This window comes from Sus scrofa, chromosome 14 (assembly GCF_054392235.1).
Source record: "Sus scrofa isolate SSC_HxYL_T2T_F1_AM1 chromosome 14, Sscrofa_HxYL_maternal_Yorkshire_Landrace_v2.0, whole genome shotgun sequence".
Taxonomy (NCBI): Eukaryota; Metazoa; Chordata; class Mammalia; order Artiodactyla; family Suidae; genus Sus; species Sus scrofa.
The window spans coordinates 125,083,767-125,097,998 of NC_139396.1; the positions used below are offsets into that span (position 1 = coordinate 125,083,767).

At 42.9% G+C, this 14,232-nt stretch overlaps 1 protein-coding gene across 8 annotated transcripts in view; it reads left to right on the top strand.

Moving 5' to 3' along the window:
- Positions 1–14,232, top strand: part of PCGF5 (polycomb group ring finger 5) — a 133,079-nt gene that overhangs the window by 50,688 nt on the left and 68,159 nt on the right. For 2 of the 8 annotated variants that reach the window (XM_005671277.4, XM_013983547.3), the window contains exon 1: positions 12,232–12,356. The exons of the other annotated variants lie outside the window; for them this stretch is intronic. The gene's annotated coding sequence lies outside the window, so the exon portion shown is untranslated. Of the gene's footprint in view, positions 1–12,231; positions 12,357–14,232 lie in introns of those variants that run through there. 8 annotated transcript variants of the gene reach the window in all.

Below are 14,232 nucleotides of genomic sequence, written 5' to 3' on the forward strand. Positions count from 1 at the left end.
TCCTTATGTCCAAATAAGGTCATAGTCACAGGTTCCAGGGGTCAAGACTTCAATATCTATCTACCTGTATATGTTTTGAGGGGGACACAATTCAACTCATAATAGGCATTTTGAGTAAATCTCCCCCCCCCCACTTTTTGGCTGCCCTGAAGCATATGGGATTCCCAGGACAGGGATCAGATCTGAGTCACAGCTGCATCCTAAGCCACAACTGTACCAATGCTGGATCCTTAATCCACTGTGCCAGGCTGGGGATCAAACCTGCATTGCAGTGCTCCCAAGACGCCACTGATTCCATTGTGCCATAGCAGGAACTCTTTTTTTTTTTAATTACTACCACACCTACAGCATATGGAAGTTCCTGGGCTAGGGGTCAAATTGGAACAGCAGCTGAGGCCTGCGCCACAGCAACACTGGCTCCAAGTCTCGTCTGCAGCTCATGCTGCAGCTTGTGGCAATGCCAGATCCTTAACCCACTGAGCAAGACCAGGGGTCAGACCCGCATCCTCACAGAGAGAATATCCATTCCTTAACCCACCAAGCCACAATGGGAACTCTGTTAAATCTGTGTGATATTTAACATGTAATATTAAAGAATGTGGCATATTAAAAGAATGAAGTTAATGGAGTTCCCGCTGTGGTGCAGTGGGTGAAAGATCCAGTGTTGTACTGCTGCAGATCAGGTCACTGCTATGGCGCCAGTTTGAACCCTGGCCCAAGAATTTCCACATGCCGTGGCCAAAGTCAAAATAATAATAATAATAATAAAGTTCAAAAGTATGAAATGGTCATGTTGTTGAGTATAGGTATTATATATGTCAACTGTGAAAAGATAAATTCTATCTATTCAGTTTTTTTAATGACTGTTGTTAGATACTTCTAAAGTGAATTAATTCACATGACATAAAGACTACCTACAAGCACCTGTGCCTATGCTAATTTTAATTACAGAAATTCTTTTCTTTTCCAGTAGAAATAAATAATCCACTTAAAACTTCAGATTTTGTTGGTAAAGAGGGTTAAAGAACAAATTGTTCAGGAAATACTGTAAGGGAAAGGGTGATCTACTAATTTATAATCATCAAATTCCAATTAACTTCCTTGGCAGTATTTGTGCTAAGTATCATCCTCCTAAATTTTTAGGAAGTGAAATGTCATTGTAAGTTGTTCAAATCAAGGACAATGCTTGACAAAACTTACCTTTTAGAAGCATGAGTGAATTTATTTATGTGATTACCTCTCTTTTTTGGACTTTTCTTAATTTAGTAAATTAAAATGCCAGCATTCCCACTCTCTAATGTCAAAGCCTCCCCTTTTGTAATTCAAGAGTATAGGTAAGCGAATGGTTCTCAGTCTTGATGACATGTGTGAAAAGTACATTGAAACTCTTTTCCCCTGTTCCCAGAGTCTTCGTGGTTGATGTGTAGCAGTCATCTAAAAAGCTGGAAGAGGAGAATATCATTAACACTTGGGCTGTGTAAATTCCTTTGTTTGCCATCTTAGAAATAAAAGTGTCCTTCCTTCTTCGGAGGCCAGATCTAGTTCCCGTAGCCACAGTATCCTTATTCCAAATGTGCCCTCTCTTGTTGTAGATGTTGTCCTTCAAAGGATAAAGGAGCTAGGATGGTGAATTCTCACTGCCCTGTCAATCAAAGCTTCTTCTGAGACCAGTCATCAAAAGCTTATTGCAATTGTATAAGTTCTCAACCCTGGTATACAGGGGAGAGGTTTTTTTTTTAATTTCTTCTTTAAACAATGTTATTGAACTATAGTTGATTTATAGTGTTGTGTTAATTCTGGTGTACAAGCAGAGCGATTCAGTTATATATACATATACATTCTTTTTCATATTCTTTTCCATTCTGGTTGATCATAGGATATTGAATATAGTTCCTTGTGCTGTTGAGTAGGACCTTGTTTACCCGCCCTGTGTATATTAGTTTGCATCTGCTAACTCTAAACTCTCAATCCTTCCCTCCCCGACTCCTCACCCCACAGGGAAGTTTTTAATTGCTGTCATCTATGCATGTCCACAGAGATATTCTCTAGGTCAGGAGCTGGCCAACTACAGCCCAAGGACCAAATATGGCTCACTGCCTGTTTCTTAAATAAAGTTTTATGGGAACACAACTACATCCATTTGTTTACCTACTGTCTTTGGCAGGTTTTGCCCTATATGGGCAGAGCTGCGTGGTTGTGACAGAAATCATATGGCCCACAAAGCTTAAAATGCTCCCACTTAACCCATTATAGATACAATTCGCTCTAGGTGATGATTCCAAATTGTACAACCGTGTAATTGAAGATCTTCAAGGCCCATTAGAGATGAAATATCTCAAGTCTAAAGCGGGTTTATAGATGGGCAGATCAAGGCTCATAAAGTGAGTTGCCAAGGGTCTTACTGTTTGCTGGTGATTTCCTTTCCCTTTTTTAATAAGATTTTTCCCCTCATAACTTTTTTTTTGTACTGTGATAAAATAAATGTAATGCAAATTTTACCACTTAACCTTTTTTTATGTGTACAGTTCAGTGGCATTAAGCACATTCGTATTATTGTTCTGCCATTACTACCATCTATCTCTGGAAATTTTTCATCTTCCCAAACTGAAACTCTGTACTCATTTAACAATAAGTCTTCATTCTCATCCCCACCCAATGCTCCCAGTCCCTGGTCACCCCCCTTCATCTTTCTGACTCTATGCATTTGACTACTCTAGCTACTTCTTATAAGGGGAATAATACAATATTTGTGACTAGCTTGTCTATAACTTTTTAATTGAAGGAAATGTGCTTCCTTTCAGAAGGAAGGAACAGGAAAATCCAGAGTTCCGGTTGTGGCGCAGCAGAAACGAATCTAAGAACCATTGCGGGTTCGATCCCTGACCTCACTCAGGGGGTCAAGAATCCGGCGTTACCATGAGCTGTGGTGTAGGTCGCAGATGTGGCTCAGATCTGGCGTTGCTGTGGCTCTGGCGTAGGCCGGCAGCTGCAGCTTCCATTTGACCCCTGGCTTGGGAACCTCCATATGCCGTGGGTGCGGCCCCCCCCAAAAAAAACCCTGGAAAATCCTAGCCTTGTCCCTGACTAATTCACCACTTGTCTTGGCCCAGGGTAAGCTGATCAACTTTCCTTATGTCCTCAGCTCTCAATTGGCACACTTTCATATTCTTCTTTGAAGAATATGCCACAGTGTCATGATATTAGTTAAAGTAGAAAAAGAAGATCTTAAAATGAACAGTGGCATAGTCACAAAATATTAATTTTGCAGATCAAGTATTTGGTTCCAATATTTTGGTGGAAAAGAACTCAAATTGATACTCAGAAAGTAACTTGGTGAGGAGTTCCCGTTGCGGTGAAGTGGAAATGAATCCAGCTAATATTCATGAGAATGTGGGTTCGATCCCTGGCCTCACTCACTGCATCAGGGATCCGGCATTGCTGTGAGCTGTGGTGTAGGTCATAGGTACAGGTCAGATCCCATGTTGCTGTGGCTGTGGTGTAGGCCAGCAGCTGTAGCTCCTATTCGACCACTAGCCTGGGAACTTCCACATGCGCCAGGTGTGGCCCTGAAAAAAAAAAGGGATGTAACTGTGGGCACTGGAATCAGAGCCAAGGATGGTCATTGAGGTCTCATGGACCACTCCTGGGTAGGATACTTCTACTTCAGAATTTGGCAAATTCAGTGTCTCCCTGTCCTAGAGGGTGCTGCCTCCCCACTGCCCACATCTTGCCCCTTGCACTTCCTTTTCTGTGCTCCTCATTACTCATTATTTTTCTCTTTATATACAGTTGTTCTAGCCAGAGTAGAACATAAGTGTTTTAGTTTACTAAATATATCGTATTTCGGTTCTATCTTCCTGAGACTATTATACCCAGGTCATTCAGTTGGAGTTTTAAATGTTCATAAAACTCTTTTATGCTGCTGGGTACATCCTATTTCTTGATTTCATCCTGATGAGTAATTTAAGCCATGATTTTTGTATTTTACACACTAACACATTTTAAAGTTCTTGTAGGAGGAGGGAGGGCACCTGGAAGACTAACTGTTCATTACCTCTATGTATATCCTGAAAGCAAGTGAATTATACAAAGGCATTTGTTCTAAGTATTTGTTTATCATTGGGCCTTAAATTATGTCCTGTTTCTTTATTGTTTTTGTCCAGATAAGAAATTCTTAAAAGTAATTCAGCAAGCATGTGTTTGTTTACTATGTACTAAGTACCTTACTTGTATTATCTCATATATTATCTTCATAAAAACTCCTCTCCGATAGGTATTTTCATTTTATTCACTTAATTAGGGAGAAAACTGAGACAGAAAATAGTTCTTTGCCCTAGAATACGGAGCTAGTGAGAGATTGTGCCAGAATTTGAATATGGGCAGTTGGCTGTAGAGTCAGAATTTGTTTGTCCATTTATTTATTCATTCCTTCATTCAACAAATATTTAATAAGAGCCTATTATGTTTTAGACTCAATTCAAAGGATACAGCAGTAAAAGTCCTGGCTCTCATAGAGTTTATGCTCTGTTAACTATTTTCTATGCGGCCATTCTCATTCATCATCTAATCTAAGACACTTTTTTTTTCTTTTTCTTTTTTTTTTTTTAATGGCCACACCTGCAGCATATGGAAGCTCCCAGGCTAGGGGGGGTCAAATAAATTGGAGCTGCAGCTGCTGGCCTATGCCACAGCTACAGCCATACCAGATCCCAGTTTCATCTGTGACCTCTGCCACAGCTTGTGGCAATGCCGGATCTTCAACCCACTGAGCATGGCCAAGGATCAAACCCTCATCCCCACTGACACTGTGTCGAGTTCTTAATATGCTGAGCCACAATGGGAACTCCTAAGATGGTTTGAAGCAGCTTATGCTTTGTTCAACTTGTCAACAAGAAGGTATCAAAGGAAGGTTTGACTTGCAGGAGTTTTTCCAATCATTTGGGAGAACCTCTTTCACCAGAGATGAAGAAACTGCCTAAGATACATTCTCTCTCCTTGAACTGTCAAGAACAAGTGATCACAATTTCTGTTGTAGGGTTTATCTCCCTGAAGGCCAGGAATTAAGGCTATTTTATACTATAGCTAATCTTTCCCATCCCCCCCCCCCCCCCCGCTTTAATTTGGGTCAATTTCCTCTTAGCTTTTCTGCAAATCTGGACCAAAATTAATCCATGTCTTAGTTATTAAATCTTGGAATAGTTGAAGACAGTATGAAGACAATTATTTGCTTGTTTTCAAAAGAGATTTTTGTGGGTTTTTTTTTTTTTTTTGGTTTGGGTCCGAGATGGAATGGTAAAGCAGGAGAGAGATTATCTTTGGTGGTTTGGCCCCCTCCTCTATCAGATTTGCTTTTTTTCCTCCCGCTGGCTCCCCCAGCTTCCCAGCCAGCAAAGTGTTACAGTTAAATACCCTGCTAAAGTGTGAACTCATACTAGAGCCTCATGTCCCTCTCTGGCTGATGATCTCCCTGCCTGTGGAAGAAGAGCCCTTCTAATCCTGGTGAACTGAGATCACATAGGTCAAGAGGTGGCTCCTGAGGGCTTAGTTAGGACCCGGCCTGGAGAATTTGCATTTTAATGCAAAACATTTTCTGCTACCCCTTCATTTGAGGGGGAGTAAATAAAGATTTAACATACCTCTTCTACAAGGTTGAACTAACCCAGATTATTAACCATTTTTGTGGAAATAGTTTGTTTTGGTTTTTTTGTTTTCATTTTTGTCTTTTTAGGGCAACACCCTTGGCATGTGAAAGTTACCAGGCTTGGGGTCGAATCAGAGCTCCAGCTGCTGGCCTATGCCAGTCATAGCAAGGCGGGATCAGGGCCACGTCTGCGACCTACACCACAGCTCAAGGCAGCGCTGAATCCTTAACCCACTGATTGAGGCCAAGGATCAAACCTGAGGATACTCGTGGATACTAGTCAGATTCATTTCTGCTGAGCCACGACAGGAACTCCTTCTTTGTACAACTTTGAATTGCTCAGTGAAATATTTAGGTTTCCCCATCTTCTTTTTAAAAATTGTGTGGCAAATATGAAGAGGAAGGAATGCTCTCTGAGCGTTGCATGCCTTACTCTATTTATTCTGTGTTCTGGTTCCATTGCCTTGCTGGGCGTGTCTCATTTATTCTACGGACATTCTTTGGAAGTATCTTAATATCAGGACCTCTGCTAGGTGGGACAGGGTACCATTCCACTGCTGGTGGTCCACAGAATTCTTACTTACATTTTATATTTTTGTGGTCCTTTACAAGTTTATGAACATTTTAAAAAAATTTTTAAAAAACATTTTTCACTTATTTAATCTTTTTTAAAAATTTTTCTTAAAAAATTTAAAAAAGCATTTTTCACTTGTTTAATCTTAGATATGCTCATTGCAACAATGCACAAATATGTAAAGAAAATCTTCCCTGAAGACCAATGATTAAGATAATAATATTAGTCTTAATTTTCACAGCAAGAAAATAAAGCCAAGGGAAGTTAAGTAACTTGCCTTGAGTAAAAACCAGGCTCTCTTGACTCTGGATGCAGCATCCTTTTTTCTCAACCACATCTTCCTGTAGAATTAGGACTTTTTCAAGTCATGTACCTGCTTTTCTCTGCTGTTTGTTAATGTCACTCAGTTTGCTCCAATTGAATTTCCTACCTTTCTTTGGTCAGAACCTTTTTTAAACTTTTCTATAATCACTCCTAATTTAGAATCATCTACATTCAGACTTGACGGGATAGTCTCAGTTGATGCATTTAAGTCTTTTGTCCATTTATGATTCTCAGGAATTGAATCTGATCTCTCAGCATGACAGTTGTGGTTCCATACTGATGTTTTAAAATATGGTAGCCCTGATGAGTTGGGGGAGGGGGTGTAAATCCTATTTTCCCGTATAGTCTGCACCCATTTTAGTTATAGTCTTTGTTCTTCCAGTATAACTAGAACTTTTTACAGCCAATGGTTAACATTTCAGTAAAGAAAATGCAGCTACTTTTTTCTCCCTCTCAGAGAAAAGAAAATTTGGTTGGCCTGTCACTTTACATTATATACCTAAAGCACTTTAAAATATTTAGCTAGTTGCAGTCTTGCACAGACTAGTTGCAGACTAATCTTACCTCTATTCCTGATGTTGTTTATCTGTACTCACTTTTAGTATTTTGACTTAATTTCTCTCTTTTTTTCTGGCATTCCTATTTATTTTCCATATCCATAGCTTTTGGTATTTTGCTTTGAGGTCTTTGTGACTGGTAGTCTTAAGTGTGTAGGGCTAATTTCTTGACCACCCATAGTATGTCTTCTTTCAATTAGAGTTTTTGTCATTGGCCCTCTTCCATTTAGCACGTTGTTAATAAATTTGGTGTATTTCTCCATAATTGTTTCTTATGGATAAGAGTTTACTCCCTGGTGTGATTTTAATTAGTAGTCCTCAAGGGCAGGAATTATGCCTTAACATACCCTTTGTAAGGATCCCTCCGAGAAGAAACTCAAGGAAAAATACACAGAACATGTCTCAGAGTGTGTGAAATTACTCACTTTTTCAGTTAATATTTATTTGAATGATTGCCTTTGCCATCCACTCTGCCAAGGAAGCGGTCAAGTGCTGGATCCATTGGGCTTCCACGCTAGCAGGAGGTTCAGACAACTAAACCAGATAATCCAAGACGGTGTAATGTGGGACTTGAGAGAATAAATATGAGTCATTTTACATATAAATGGTGTATGTATATCAAGGAGGCGCCTCAGCTACGTTGAGCTGCCTGAAAAGGTGGCCTTTGAGATCATTGGATACCTGAAGGATAAATAAGTGCTGGGCAGATTTAGCAAGGGTGAGGAGAGGATTGGGATGGGACTGGGACAGAATGCTCATTTGAAAGAACACCCATCTCTCTAGTGAGAAGGTAAAAAGGTTCATTACGTTTGCAGCATGGAGTTTAATAGAGAGGCTATAAAGGTGCCTGGGAGTCTGGGATGGGCTTATTAAGCATTTGGGCTTTATCTTAAGAACAGGGGTTTTTCAAGCCAGGGAGCAGTATGATCAAATTTTCCGTTAGGGTGCTCTGGCTGTGCTGCAGAGAAGGGTTTGGCAGAGAAGAGCTGTTAGGGAGACGGCTTAAGAGTTCATTGAAGTAATGGGGGGTAGAGATGATGGTAAACCAGGGTGGGTTAAGTGGAAGGATTCAAGGGACATTTAGCAGAGAGAGTCCTTGAGAATTATTGATTACAACGGAGGGCTGCATTAAGAGAAAAAGACACCTGGTCAAGGGTGATTGGAAGTCCTTTGGTTTTCGGTTCCCTCCCACTCCTCCATCGTTGATTTTGGGCAGTCATAGATTTTGAGCTGTGTCCATGGCCATAAAGTAAATACATTTGGGCCCAGTAGGACACTTTAAATTTTAATATTTTCTAAAATCACTGTAGAAGACTTTTAGATTACAGCAGGTAGTTTTATGTTAGAGATAGATATTTTTAATATTTAATAAATATTTTTTATTTTAATATTTTAGGGAAATGTAAAGATATAACTATTTTTTGATCTTTCAGGGAAATGTAAAGATATAACCCTATTTTTTTGTTGTTGTCGTTGTTGTCTTTTTAGGGCCACGCCCATAGCATATGGAAATTCCCAGGCGAGGGGTTGAATCGGAGCATGGGTAAAGCCAGATCCTTAACCCACTGAGTGAGGCCAAGGATTGAACCCATGTCCTCATGGATACTAGTTGGGTTTGTTACCGCTGAGCCACAACAGGAACTCCAAGATACACCTCTTATCCTGTTAAACATCTGTTCATTGATGATATATTTATTAGGCAAGGAAGGAATGTGAACTTCTCAGTACATAATTACCCGTCTTTTGTCCAGCCTTAACTGAAATAAAAATCTAAGCATAAGTTGTAAAATAATGAGAAGATTTTCAGGTATGCAGATAGCTCCAAGCAGTTCCAGGGGTTGTCAAGAGCCATATGTGGTACGTTGGAAAAGTCTGGATCAATGATCAAATGAAGTTACCTCCTTAGTTCAGTAGGCAGCACCTCAGTCTCATAACGAGAGAGTGAAGCACGTCATCACTTTGGGGTTATGCCAGAGCCACAGCAACGCAGGATCTGAGCGGCATCTGCAACCTACACCACAGCTCACGGCAACGCCAGATCCTTAACCCACTGAGCAAGGCCAGGGATCAAACCCTCGACCTCATGGTTCCTAGTCGGATTTCGTTAACCACTGAGCCACACTGGGAACTCTGGGTTATGCTGCTTTGGTAGGAAATCACCAGCATCCAATTCACTCCCAAATACTCTCTAGTCTGTTACTTCCTTCCCTCCCTTCATTTATTCTTCCCTCCCTTTGTTCCTTTATTTTCTTCTAAGTTAATCTTTTTCTTACCTAACTGCCCTTAAATTCTCAGAATCTGGGTTTCTACATCTGTAAAATGAGAACGCCCAAGTAGATTAGTGATAAGGGGAATTTCAGCTATGATTCTTTTATCTGCCTTTTCTTTTTCCTGGTTCCATATATCCAGTTGCTCCTAGGCCTTTGTTCACTTGAGGGTCCCATTGTTTTTTTTAATTTGTTATCAGAGCCACCCCCTCATACTGAGGCTACTATGGTTTGTTCTAGTTGCCACAGTCAGAACCAAGGGAGGAAGGGTTGAGTTACTGAAAAGCAGTCCCAAAGGAAGAGACACAACCCAGCAGCTAATGGTCCTATGTTTAAATCCTTAGAACCTACACCTAAGTCAGGAAACTTGCCCCTTTGTAACATTCCCTCTTGCCATAACTTTTATTATATTTTTACCCAGACAAGCGTTTGAGTTCTTTGTCTGTTTTGATTTTCTTGTGCGTGTGTGCGTTTTTTCCTTGGCATAGGAAAGGTGGGTGGTAGCTGAAGAGGGGAAAGGAGAAACTACTGAACACTTTTCTGCAAACCATGCTGCCTCTCGAGACACAAAGCACAGATTTTCTTACAAAAGCTGTCTTTCCTTGCTTCCAAGTCTCCCATTTACAGTTTCATTATGGCAACCCCACCTCCACATCTATCTTCAGATAGTGCTTTGTGGCATATTTGTGACCCCTCTCAGCATTGCTAATGTAAATTCGCCTAATACCCAGCCTTAAGCTCATTTCCCCAGGGGATGCTATCTAACTCCATTTAGTGTAGATTACCAATCACACTTAAGGCCCCTGGACTTCATTAAGTGTTATTCTTTAAAAATATACTTACAATAACTTCAGATGCAAATTAGGAACATACCAAGTCATAGTGTATATATTTTAAGGATATACAATAATATCTTCCATCACATATTTTAAATGCACTAGAAATAGGGTGACTTTTCACATGTTAATATGTTTAGTTTCCAAGATGAAAGATCTGGAGAGCAATCCTTCAGCTATAAAGTCATTTTAGGAGTTCCACTGCGGTGCAGTGGGTTAAGGATCCAGTGTTGTCACTGCAGTGGCTGGGGTAGCTGTTGTGGTGCAGGTTCAGTTCCCGACCTGGGAATTTCCACATACCGCAAATTCGGCCAAAAAAAAAAAAAAAAAAAAAAAGTCATTTACCTGACTAGTTAGTTTTTTTTTGCTCGTTGCGATTGCTGGGACTTATTGAAGTTGATCCCAGCTTGGAAATTGGCATGTATGCTTTTGCAAAATGGTTCTTATAAGGACTGTGACAATGCAGTCATTGAAAACTTTCAGAAAATGTATTGCCCCTGCTAGGTTGTTAAAAATTGGTAATTTTTAAATGTTATGTCCACTCTACGTAAGTTTATTATAAATTGGATATTTTTAAATCTGCCTTATCTACCTCTTAGTGTATTTTAAACTTGAAGTAGATCTTGGAATACTTAGACTCTGCTAGACCAGTGGGCATTGTGTTCATTAGTTTGCCACTAGAGCCATCTCCACTCTGGTAGTAAGTAAGGTGACTCAACTGGAGATGAAGCAAATACTTTGCATTAATTTTCCCCCACCCTCTCTCCATTACTGTCAACTTGCTCGCTATCACTGCTCACACTTCTCCAGAAACAAAGATGATGTAATTGCAGCACCTTTTTCTCCTTTTAACACTAAAGATTGAAAGTTGCCCTTGGCAGATAACCTTCGGGATATTCTTTTGAACTTTTGTTTGACTGGTGGAGACCACACTGATCTGCCTGCTCTTTCAGGATTACTGGATTGCAATCTTTTAAGCAGCAAAGAACCAGGTCTAATTTATGTTAGGAAAATAGTGGTTGTCGTAGAAATTTGTAAGATTGTGGAATGCAGTATATTAGGATTGAAAGACTTTGAGGAATCCGTTAATGTATGCTTTTGAATAAATGTTTTGCAATGAATGGCCTCTTGTCCTTCTCAAAGTCCTCTAGAAAGAAAACTGGGATTTTTTGCTTGTTTGAACCTTACAAACACTAATAATTCTTTACATTTCCTCTAACAACCCCACCCCCACGGCTCTCCTGTTTGGTTACAGATCCTGATCTCCAGACCCACCCCACAGTAACAAGTTCCTTAGTGATTCCTTTTTTTTTTTTTTTTGTCTTTATTGGCACACCTGCTGCATACGGAAATTCCCCAAGCCGGAGGTCCAATCGGAGCTGCAGCTGCCGGCCTACACCACAGCCACAGTAGGGATCCGAGCATCATCTGTGACCTACACCACATCTCAGGGCAAGCAGGATCCTTAACCCACTGAGGCCAGGGAGCTAACCGTATGCATCTCATGGATACCAGTCTTGTCTTAACCGCTGAGCCACAAGGAGAATTCCCTTTGGTGATTCTTAAGGTGCTAATCAAGCGGTCTTCCTGCCCGGCCCTTGGGGGACTGGCGTGGGGAAGATACAGCTGAGTAGACAGTTTCATGGGGTGACTCATTCTCAGCACTGACCATTGCTTGTAAACCCGCCAGGGAAAATATGCCAGGCATTGTTATGATGAAAACAATCGGGAGGGTTGGTGGTGAGGAGAAGAACCGAGGTAAAATTTGGCCAGAGCTTACAGTCGCCCTGGAGCTAGGCCAGCAGGGCGGGCGGGGCGCCCGCGGCACCTGCGAGGAGCGCGGGGCCGGCGGGCGTGGCCTGCGGGCGTGGTGGCGGGGGGCGTGACGGGGGCGGGGCCGGCCGGCGGCGCCGGCGGTTGGAAGGGGGTGGAGTTGCCCTTGGAGGCGGCACCCGCCCTGGGCCCCGAGGCCCGCCGCGCCCTATCGGGCCCGAGCCGAGTGGCCCCGCGGAGCCGGCGCGCTCCCGCCTGCAGGGGGAGGGCGGACGGGGCGCCGGGACCGGCCACGCCGCGGCGGGCCCTGTTTCTCTTTCACTTTCCTTCCCTCTGAGGCCGGCGCGTTGGCGGGCGCGGAGCGACGGCAGCGGCGGCCGCGGGGTAGGTACCCGGCGGGCGGGATAGCGGCAGAGGGGCCAGGACCCCGGCCGCCCCCTCGCTCCCCGCCCAAGTTTGTTCCCTGAGCCTGAGCGGCAGCTCCGGGCACCTGCCCTGGCGGGCCCCGCCTGGAGCCAGGAGAGCCCTTCCCGGTTGGGGTCAGGGGTGGCCGGCCGGGGTCTGGGGGCTTCGAAGTCGCGCGGTGCGCTCGGGGGCGGAGAGGGCGGCGGGCGGCCAGCTCGGGGAGAGGCAGCGCGTCCTCTCTGGCGCAGGCCGGGCCCGGGCCCGCGCACCTGCCAGGCGGGCGGGGCGGCTGGGGCTCGGACCGCCCAGAGCCATGCTACTACCCGGTCGGTCCGGGGGACGCGGAAAAGTTCCCTCCTGCCCCCGCCCCGCCCCTGCAAGTACTTGGCTTCCTTTAACCGCCCTGGTGACGAGGCTCTATGGCTTAGGATCTAATGCCACCCCAGATGGGGACCGGGCATCTTCTCCTTCAGTGGACTTTTTCAGACTTTGGAGCTTTGTGGCAAACCTGTGGGAAAGGCAGGGCAGTTAATACCAGAATATAGAGGAGGAAGCTGGGACCCAGGCACGGATATTAAGTGCCTTGCTGAAGGTCATATAGGGCTCAGGATCAGCACTCAGACCCCCTAATTGATAATTATGTTCTCTTCTGTTACACCATCGACACGATATCCTGAGCGGGTAGGATGATTACTTGCAGAACCTATTCCGTTCACTTTCTCAATGACGATGTGTCTGTCGATGGAAGATGGAATGATGTGTTTTACCTCTCTGGTTGCTTTACACTTACCTATGAGTTAACATCTAAGTTAGAAAAGTTTTTGTTTATTGAATTATCTCAGGAGATCAACATCTTTTTTCGTGTTGTGTTTTCTCAGAGGACACGTTTGTTGTAAGAAACCTTTAAAACTTTTCTTTTTTTTTAAAGTAACCATATGGGTAAGTCATACTAAACGTTTCTGGGAAGAAAAAGTTAATGATACTAAACTTTTACAGTGTACTAGCTTTATATATATTGTCTCATTTAATTGTCATCGCTGGAGGAGGCTGGCATTCTTGTTTTCATTTTTCAGTTTAAAAAACCCTGAGGCTTAGGGAAGATATGTAGCATTGCCCAGGTAACATTTGCTAATTGTGACTGGTTTCCATTAAAGATTTTGCAGTGTAATAGAAGAGATAAAGAATGAATGTAACTAAATCAAAATACAAGGGAAAATATGAGAGAAGTAAGGTGTAAAAAACCAGGGCAAGATTACACTGAGGCTAGCTTTGGAAAAATATTTTGAAGCATAGGTAGGTTCTCGGGAGTTCCCGTTGTGGCTCAGCAGTAACGAACCTGACCAGTATCCAGGAGGACGTGGATTTGATCCCTGGCCTCGCTCAGTGGGGTTAGTATCCGGCATTGCCTTGAGCTGTGGTATAGGTCGCAGATGTGGCTTGGCTCTGGCTGTGGTGTAGGCCAGCAGCTGTATCTCTGATTTTACCCCTAGCCTGGGAACTTCCATATGCCACGTGTGTGGCCCTAAAAAGACCAAAAAAAGAATAGGAAGAATAATAGGTAGGCCCTAGATAGAGGAGAGGAGGGGGGCTTGTCAGATGGAGAGCATAGAACCTGCAGAATGGACTATGGCGAGACCAGTCCTTTCAGTTTGCATGTTTGTTGAAGGGTATGTTAAGGTCAGCCTCTGGAGGGTTATATGACAAGGTAAGAAATTTAAACGCCTTCCTGTTTCAGAGTAAAGAGGAGACACTGACATTCTTTGAGAAGAGGATCCAAATCTAACAGAATGAAATAAACTTGGTAGACTAAGTTGAGCTGCAGATAGAAAGGCAGTAGTCAAGTAGGGTAACTGGA